This window comes from Phascolarctos cinereus, unplaced genomic scaffold (assembly GCF_003287225.1).
Source record: "Phascolarctos cinereus isolate Bilbo 61053 unplaced genomic scaffold, phaCin_HiC Scaffold_3;HRSCAF=262, whole genome shotgun sequence".
In the NCBI taxonomy this organism is placed as follows: domain Eukaryota; kingdom Metazoa; phylum Chordata; class Mammalia; order Diprotodontia; family Phascolarctidae; genus Phascolarctos; species Phascolarctos cinereus.
The window spans coordinates 219,060,346-219,070,589 of NW_027555736.1; the positions used below are offsets into that span (position 1 = coordinate 219,060,346).

Genomic DNA, 10,244 nt, shown 5'->3' on the forward strand with positions numbered 1-10,244 from the left:
ATAGAGGCCCTATCAGAACAATGGATGAAAGGGGAATGACTCTTGGCTCTGATGGCTTGTATAGAGCAATTGTTAATTCTATGACATCAGAGGCAACTGGTGGCAGAGTGAAAAGAGCATTAGTCTTGGAGTCAAGACAAGCTGAGTTCGCTTCTGTCTGTCATCTTAGCTTGGAGGTGGCTGCAGCAGGAGTTCCTGAAGCCTCACCATGTCATTCAAGGATGATAAGAAGAAAGATGCCTGTAAGTCGGCCAAGAAGCACAAAATCCCATGAACAAATCTGGGAAAAAAAGGCTAAGAAGTGGTCCAAGGGAAAAGTTTGAGACAAGCTCAACAATCTGGTTCTGTTTGACAAAGCAAAGTATGACAAACTCTGTAAGGGGATCCCCAACTATAAACTTATCACCCCCGCAGTAGTCTCAGAGAGATTGAAGATCCAGGGTTCTCTAGCCCAGGCACCCTTCCAGGAACTGCTTAGTAAAGGTCTGATTAAGCTAGTTTGCAAACACAGAGCACAAGCGATCTATACCAGGACCACCAAGGGTGGAGATGCTCCAGCTGCTGAAAGTGCATGAAATGGTTCAACATTTGTGTACATTTTCAAAAATAAACTTGTTGAACTAAAAAAAAAAAGACCTAAGTTCAAATCCAGCCTCAGACACTTACTAGCTGTGTGACCCTAGGCAAGTCACTTAACCTCTATCCACCTCAGTTTCCTCAATTATAAAATAAAAATACCACCTACTTCACAGGGTTGTTTTTAGGATTAAATCAGATATTTGTGAAAAGCACTTAGCACGTAGTAGGCACTATATAAATGCCTACTCTCTTCCACCATGGTAGAAGGCTAGGGCATCTCTAGAGATTATCAATTAGACTAGAGACGCAAAGCTCATTCGATTTCTTGTCTCTACTATACTATCTTATTTATCACCAAGGGCAGATGATAGGCCTGGTACAAGTATTCACCCTGTCTCCACTAGTTCGTGATAAAGAGATTATCTCTTCTGATATCAACTTCATTCCCTTCGTGAATATGCAACCTGTTGTGGAGTGCCTAAGGTTTCTCAGTCAACCTTTTGTAGTTGGTAAGAGAAAATAGTCTTCATCAATTACCTGGCATTAGAACTTGTTGATAGATTTTCCCTGAAGCTGTGCTCAGCCTGTTCCATAAACCAGTGGTCTCCACACTTTTTTGCTCAGGCATTATACAAAAAATAAAAATTTTTGCTCCCTCAAGTCTCAGTATATGTGCCATAAATTTATTTATAAATTATATACAGATATTACTCTATTATCTACTCTATTCTAAATCTATATAAAATAGATTTTAAGTGAAATGTTTTTAAATAATTTCATTATAGTACATAAAAACATTTTCTTTTAAAAACATTTGTAACATTTTAGAGAAAGCATTGCAATTGAAAATTCTTCATTATTTTTGAAAATCTTGATTTAATACTTTGTGATTCAGTGATTCAAAGCTCTGATTCTATATTTAGCTTATTTTGCAACTAAGTTTTAATGGTAGATGAAGCTAAAATAAAAGATGTCTCACAAAGATAAATAGATAAAAATTGAAGAAATTCAACATAAGTTACGCTTACTAGACCATGATACTCGTTTTTCAATTCCAACCACCAATTACGCAAAGGTTTTTCTTCAGATTCAGGTATTAAATTTTCATTTCACCTGATGTCATATCATTATCCTCACAAAATAATGAGGTGCTTCATTTTTATATTTTTAACAAATAGGTTCAAAACTCACTGAAACTCTTCATTTGGAAATTTTTTAACAGGTTAGAAAATTCTCTTTCCAAGTTGTTGGGGGGGTATTTTTTTAGTGTGTTAATAAGAGTAAGGCATTTGCATCATATTAAAAAAATTTAAGCCTAGTTTTTAAATATCCTACTAATTATGATGACTTCATTCTATTATTAACTAATACCTCAAGGCCAGTCCAGTAGTTTTAAGCTATTAAAACCATGACTTTTGGGATACCTTGTAAACACAATTATGAAGTTCATTGTTAAGGATCTTAGATATAAACCCATATTTCAATTTCTTGGAAATTTAATATTTTTTGACTGACTTCTTGTCATATCTGATTATATCGTCATTGTTTTTGCCTCATGATATTGCTGAAAAAGAGAGCTTTTTCCTAGAAGTTGTAGCTTTTCCATTTTTTTCTGGTTTATGTAATAATATATTATCTTTAATCTGTGGTTCTTTGCAGGATCATTTTAATCCACTTGTCCATTCTATGATGGTTGGTCTAGATTAAAGCTATATAATTTGTAGGTTGCCTTTGCCAGGCATAAGCAAACTACAACACATCACAGTACACTAAGAGCAACTGAATGAGGCACCACTCTCAACTCATCCACACGGAAAAAATCCTGCTCAGTATATCTCATATACTGTGCATGTCACATGACCATTTGACTTTTCCAAATGAGTGAGGATGTCAATCTAGATTGACTAGTGTCAATTGACTAGTGTCAATCTAGAAATTAAAAATTAATAATGCTTAATTTCTTATTTTTTGGCCAAAAATATAGTAGTTCAAAATTCTGATTTTTTCCCTATTTCTCAGTAACTCCTCTACCATAAACCACTTCCCTACACCTGATGTAATTATTTGTGACATGCTCACCTTTGAAGTTAACTAACAAAGTTTGTGAACCACTATTGATACATTCATTAATAGCCTTAGCTAATTCATGATGACCAACAATTTCTTCTGAGGTAAACAGTCATATATCTATCTAATATGCATGTATACATAATTATTATTATGCCTCCATATATATTAAATGCATATATAAGTATATATTACAGATACATAAATGTATATGTGTACGTGTATATATACATATAGCCGTGTGTATATATAGGTATAGATAGGTAGATAGATGGGTGTATGCCTTTGGGGTCACCATTGAGCATTTGACAATAGGATGCATTACAGGATCTTTTGAAACTTCTTATACTGCCTGTACCAGAGTCAGTTTGTAATCCTCATTCTTGTCACATCTATCCTGATTAAGGCAGTATTTTTGGTACATGTTGTAAAAACTCCAGCTTCTGAAGTCTCTCACAGGTTTCCTGTGTTTTCCTCAAGTAGTATTATCAGAATATCCCAAGGTGTTGGTATACTTGTGGCTGCTTTGGGTACATGGAATAGATTCTCCAAATCATTATCTCTGAATCTAGTTGCAGTTGGGATGGGATTGAAACAAAGATCGAGATTTTTTACCAATTTTTTACTAAAGCATCATTTGCATCCACATATTGTCTGTCCGTTGTTTTTAAATCACATAAATTAATTCCAGGAGCCTTCTCTCCATCTTCAGTCCCACAAAGCACAAAAACCACATGTACATTTAAATCATCATTGCCTACCAAACCCTTGATTCTCTATTCTCTTGGACGGCAGAGGACACAGATCCAGACCAACATGGTGTGGCTGACAGAGCACTGGATTTGGTACCAGAGGACTTCAGTTGATATCCTCACTCTGCCACTTATTGCTTGTGAATTGTTGAATAGGTCAATTATTCTCTCTGGCCCTTAATTTTCTCATCTTTAAAATGAGGGGATTGGACCAGATGACGCCTGAGGTCTCTTCCTGCTGTAAATCTATGATTCTATAACCACTGGATTTTAAAGTTTAAAAAATATTTTGCTAACAGAAAGTTTCACAAGAAAAAATATTCCTTACATATTCCTTACTTTGGGTGTAGTTTCTATGCCTTAGCTTCCAGTCAAGTTAGTGCAAAGTGAATTTACTGTTGCAAACTCCCCCTCAAATGCATGTTGTTTCAGAATATGAAGTGTTCAGCTTTGGCTAGTAGAAATTAGGAAAGCTGGCTCCAGGGTTGCTTTCTGCAGTAGGGTGGATTGGTGTCCTAGTGGAAAACTGTAGGACATATTGCTGTATCCTCTTTTAATCAGCTTGTTATCCTTACTAATAATCTGCATATCTGTCCCGATCAACAGAATCTTTTTGACTGTTGTAGGGCTAAAAATTTTTTCTTTCAGTTCTATGGCATACTGGTACATTGGTATAGACCAGAAAGCCTAACTCTCACCGGCTACTCTCTTTTCTTCTCTGTCTCAACCCATTGTTGAATCAGTTCATCTCAGCACTCTCCTCTGTACTCAAACACCTTATCCTCTTATTAAAGTACTGATCATGCCTTACCAAGCCCCAACATTGGATTACTCCCATCCTCTGCTGTCTTTGCTCCTATTCACATACTGCCAAACTAAGTTGGACAAAAACCATATAAACCATGATATCTGGGCTCTCAAAGCAGCAAGAATTCTTTTACACCTCCCTAATTGATTTAATATCCCACTCATCACAGCAGCTATTCCAAACCTCTTTCATCCCTCCTCCAACTTCCCATTGCATTTCTCTTGCCCCAGTTTAGGATTATATCTCATTTTTCACCAAAAAAAAAGCAAATAAAAAAATAAAGCTCTTAGCCAAGAGGTCCTTTTTCTCTCCTTCTACTCATCTCACATAATTCAAATGTCTTCTCCTCCTTCACTGCTGCCTCACAGGAAGAGGTGGTCCTTTTCCTCACCAAGAGAAATCCCTCGTCCTGCAAACTTGATTCCTTTATACTTCATCTTCTCTGCATATTACCTTCTCTATCATCTCCATTAACTCACTCATCTTTAATCTCTCCCTCTTTATTGGCTGCTTCCTTGCGGCCTACAAACACACACATATCTCTCTTGTCCTTAAAAAACCTCCACTTGATCTATTCATCTCTGCTAGCTGTCGTTCTATAGCTCTCCTCCCCTTTGTGGCTAAACTCCTCAAGAAGGTGGCTACTATCCATGTTTCCACTTCCTCTCTCTTCTCCCTCTTCTAAACCCTCTGCAGTCTAACTTCTAACCTTATCATTCAAATGAAACTGTTCACTCCAAAGTTACCAATAATCTCTCTCAGTTTCCTAATCTAACATCCTTTTCTCAATCCTCATCCTCTAAAGCCTCTGAAGCTTTCAGAAGCCTTTGACACTGTCAGTAGTCCTCTTCTTCTAGATCCTTTTCCCTTTCTAGGTTTTCATGACACTACTATCCCCTGGTTCTCTCTCTGTCTTCTCAGTCTCCTTTGCTGGATCTTCATCCCACTAACTATAGGTATCCCTTATAGGTCTGAACTGGGCCCCCTTTTCTTCTCTTTTATTACTATCTGGCTGGATGATCTCATAAGTTCCCACAGATTCAATTGTTATCTCTGTGCAAATTATTTTCAGATACATTTATATAGCCCTAACCTCTCTCCTGACCTCCATTGTAGCATCTCTACTTGCCTATTAGACATACTAAATTGGATGTGTAGACACCTCATATTCAACATATCCAAATCAGAACTCATTGTCTTTCCCACAAACACTCCCCTCTTCTACACTTCCCTATTACTATTGAGTACATCCTCCTAGTCACTCAGGCTTACAACCTCAGTGTCATCCTCAGCTTCTCACTCACACTTACACCACATATCCAATCTGTTACCAAGTCTTGTTGTTTTGTACCTTCACAATATTTCTCTTATACATCCTCTTTTCTCCAAAGCCACCACCTTGGCCTGAGTCCTTCTTACTTCATGCCTAAACTATTGTCAATGTTACCTACTTGGTCTTCCTTCCTCAAGTCTCTTCCCATTCCAATGTATTCTAATCAACTGCCAAAATGATCTTCCTAAAGCACAGGTATGACTTACTCAATCAGCTCTAGCGGTTCCTTATTACCTAGGATCAAATATAAAAATCTGTTCCACCTTTACAGCCATTCATAAACTGAACTCTTCTTAATTTTCCAGTCTTCTTATACTTTACTTCTGTATATTTCAATCATCAATGCAGGGACCCTAGCTTTCTTACTGCTCCTTACACATGCTCCTTACCATCTTCTGATTGCAAGTCTTTTAACTGGCTGTCCCCCCATAATTAGACTTCCTCCTCACCTCTGCCTCATTGTTTTCCTGGCTTCCTTCAAGACTCAGCTCAAATCCCACCCTGTGCAAAAATTATTTCTTTCTCTTGTTACTACTCCCTGTTAACCCTTCCCTCTGAGATTTCTTCCTATCCATGCTATGCATATCTTGAATGCAAATAGTTGTTTACATATACTATCCATCCCACCCTACCCCACTCCAAATTAGGATATGATCTCCTTGAGGAAATCGATAGTGGTTTTGCCTTTCTTTGTACCCAGGGGCTCAGCACAGTGCCTAGGATAAAGTAGCACTTAATATTTGCTTTTTGATTATTGTTTATTACTCAAAAATTTCCCTTCAATCTATACCTGTATTGGTGAAAAGCCAAAAAGCTTATTCTAGGCATGTGGCATTTAAAAACCAATACCTACTTAAAGAAGATTAAAAAGCTGCCCATGACGCTAATTCAGACTTTCCATCTAGCTATAAGATAGAAGGAAAACACTGGGCAAGAGCAGATTTCAACATGTGGCAAGATGAGGTCACAAGGGGCAGGGATAAGGTGACATAATCAGTAGGAGGTGCTAATTAGCTAAGTGGTCCACCTGGGAGTCCGGAGGTGAAACCAATAGCATCACAAGTTGGTCAGGCCTGGGTGTAGAGAGCAATGATGCCACAGGGTGGACGGTGATTAAGTTTCATAGATTGTCCTGGGCAGGGCTTGGCCTTTTCAGAGATAACATTGCACTTTACCTTTGCTTGACTTCTCTATATTCTAGGCCAGAGGTTCCAAACACATGTTGGCAGGTGGGCCACATGCTGCCCATATTTAACAAAATAAAATTTAAAAAATAAAATATGCATAATGTTGATTTGTGGTTTTCTAAGTCAATATGCTGCCTGCAGGGATTCCTATGTATGGTTTGACCATCTCATTTCTATTTGAGTTTGACACCACTCCTCTAGGCCTTGCTTTCCAGATGTCACCTGTCCAGCTAGATTTTGGACCTGACACATCATGGCTAATCCACTCCTGTTGCTACCTATGCTCCATTGTGATAGCTGGAAAAAGTAAATCTATTTGGAAGTCAGAAAGCCACATTTATATATTGCCTTCTTAGCTTCCAACCTCCTGCCCATCTTCCCACTTTGCCATGTAAAAAACATTTCTTGAACTTAATATCTATTTAATTTTTTTTAATGTCTTCACAAGAAGGACTTGAAGAAGGCCAACATTGAGTGTACTCCCACGCTTCCTTTGAGGCTACAGAGTGTAGATCATCAAACAATCATAGGTCCTACTGGAAGGAGACAGAATTATCACAGTTTTCTTGGTAGTCTGAATCATTACTTTTTCACTTGTTAATCAGTTGTTAACAAGTGGCCATGGAGCATTGAGATAGAGAATTGGCCCTTGAGTCAGTTCTGACACATTCTGACTCTGTTATGCTGGTCTAGTCATTTAATCTCTCAGTGCCCTCAGGCAACTCTTTAAAGACCATAAATTGTAAAGCAGGTGCCTGTCTGCTTTGGTGGATGGCAGTTCCATACACCAGTGAAATTTTAAGTTTGGTCCCGGCAAAAAAATCAGTTGCTCAATGGAACTGACAACTAGATGATTTCATGCTTTCAGACACAAGCAAAACCCACATGCCTATAGTGACCATGTACTTATTCATTCTTGACTGCTAGACAATCTGGGAGGGAGAGGGAAAGTAAAGATCTGGAAGCTTTCATGATAGGCAGAGAGGTCTCGGTTGTAGCTGTGTGATAAGAATCAGTGGAAAAGTATGCTTAAGGATCAGAACATCATTGCTTCTTCTGTCTACCTGGACTTTAATGCTAATAAAATGACTGTTTGTTTGATGATCTCCAGAGCTACAAACTAGAGCGAGCTCCCAGCTACCACAACGCTGCTGGTGGGACACCAAGCCCTGCATTCTTCCCGTACATGCCACTGCCATCAGAGGGAAAGACAGCGGTCAAGAAATAATTAAGGAAGGTGGAGACTTGCCCAGCCTTTCAAAGTGCCTTGCCCTGAGTGGTCACCCCACCAGTGGCTCTTGGTTATATTGAACTTTTCTGTGCAGATCTGTTAACAGGCTTAATTAGCTGGTGAGATATGAACCCATTGGGAATATGGCCCTAAGCAGAGGTCTAAATTGAAAGGTTTCTCTCTCCGGGTCAGGAATGAAAAGTGTAGAGTGAATTATTCAGTTGAGGTGGAGGAGAGGGAGGGGAAAATGTCAGCTCCAAAAAATTATCTGCGCCCTTCACCTCCAGGCACAAGCAAGTACATCTGTCACTATTTTCCTTATTTAGAGTTTGTTTCCTTTTTACTCTGTGTTAGCTCAAGAGGCTGACTCTTCATATGCCCCATGAATTATATTCCTCTGATGAATACCTTTCAGACAGTACTTAAACATCTCTAAACAGTTTGTCTACCCTTCATAACCTCTACCCAGGCATTTGGAAAATATTCCTATAGTCATCTTTAATTGGAAACAAAGACTTAAAATGAAGATAATGTTGTCAAGTCAACAGGCATTTATTAAGTGCTTAGTATGTGCCAGGCACTGTGCTAAACACTGGAGACACAAAACAAGGCAGAACAGAAAAACAACCCCTGACTCCAAGGAGTTCACAGTCTAATAGAACAAGGATAAGAAATATGGAGAAAGTCCCATACTAGAACTTTAGGTAAAACATCTAACCTTCCAGGGTCTCAGCTACCTTATCTATAAAATGGGAATTACAACATACTCCCTATCTCACAAAACTGTTAGGATACAATGAAGTAATGTGAAAGTGTTTGGGAAATGTTCTACACACATTTTTGTAGTTCAGTCATGTAAATCATATTAGATTCTTTGTGATCTCATTTGGGGGTTTTCTTAGCAAAGATTAGGGAATGGTTTGCCATTTCCTTCTCCAGCTCATTTTACAGATGAGGAAATTGAGGCAAACAGGGTTAAGTAACTTGCCCATGGTCACATAGCTAGTAAATGTCTGAGGTGAGATTGGAACTCATGAAGATGAGGTCCTGAGTCCTGATTCCAAGGGACTCCATCCACTGTGGCATCTAGATGACCCTTCCACACAAATATGATATGACTATCTGATATACTTGATCCTTACAGTCCTCCAAAATGTCTGAGCATAGAGCTTTCTGTCCTAGAAATTAAGAGCACCTTTGTATGCAACTGACACACTTTCTCCTCCCACTGCATGCAGAACAGCTGTGAATAATCCTTCAGGGTTTCTATGCTATATAGGCTCCCTGAGAGATTTGTTGAGCTCTGCTGGAGTCTGAGCCAAAATAAGTGCACCAAAGAATACTTTTTAAGTTGATTTATTTCATGTTTTCCTTCAAAGGATCAGATTACCCAGATATTATCTCATTAATTTACACAATTTTTTTGAGGAAGAGCTCAGACAACAAGTATTTATTATGTTATTACTCTGTGCCAAGCACGGTGCTCAATGCTGGGGATCGAAAGGCAAACCATATGGCCTGTGCCCTAAACGAGCTCACATTCTAATGGGGACACAATATACAATTATGTACATGCAAGATATATACAGTGTAGATGGAATGTAATCTCAGAGGAAAAGCACCAGCAGCTGAGAGACTAGAAAAGCCTTCTGCAGAAGAGGAGATCTGAGCTAAGTATGGATAGAATCCAGGGAAACTAAAAGGGAAATGTGAGGAGGGAGAAAATTTCAGGCATGGGAGACAGTCTGGACAAAAACACAGAGTCCACAGATTAAGAGTTGTGTGTACAGTTCAGCAAGTACTCCAGTTTAGCTGGCTGTAGAGAGTTTGGGGGAGGGGAGGAAGGGTAAAAGATCAGAAAAGTAGGATGATAAGAAAGGGCCAGGTTTCAAAGGTCTTTAAATGCCAGGCATAGGACATCTGTATATCTGATCTTGGAGGTAACAGGAATATAACGGAGTTTGTTTAGTTTGGGAATGGTGACACAGTCAGACTTGCATTTTAGAAAAATCACTTTGGCATCTGAGTGAAGTATGGATTAGAGAGAGGAAAGACTTAAGGCAGAAGTCTATAACAATAATACAGTTGTAAGATGATAAGGGTCTGTAGTAAGGTGGTGGCTGTTGAGTGGCTAGTAAATGTATAGGATAGATATCGTGAAAGTGTTGCAGGCTGAGAGGTTGAGAGGTTGAGACCCCTCATAGACTGAAGTACAGGATGGGTGATCTGGAATGAATTCACAGACTCAAGCATGCTTTAAGCCAAGGTGGCAAAGTTTATTGTTATG

The 10,244-nt window shown here is 38.7% G+C and overlaps 1 pseudogene; it reads left to right on the forward strand.

Annotated features, from left to right (window-relative positions):
* Window positions 1-208: 208 nt before the first annotated feature.
* LOC110202703 (small ribosomal subunit protein eS25 pseudogene) lies at window positions 209-575 on the forward strand (annotated as a pseudogene).
* The last annotated feature ends 9,669 nt before the right edge of the window (window positions 576-10,244 follow it).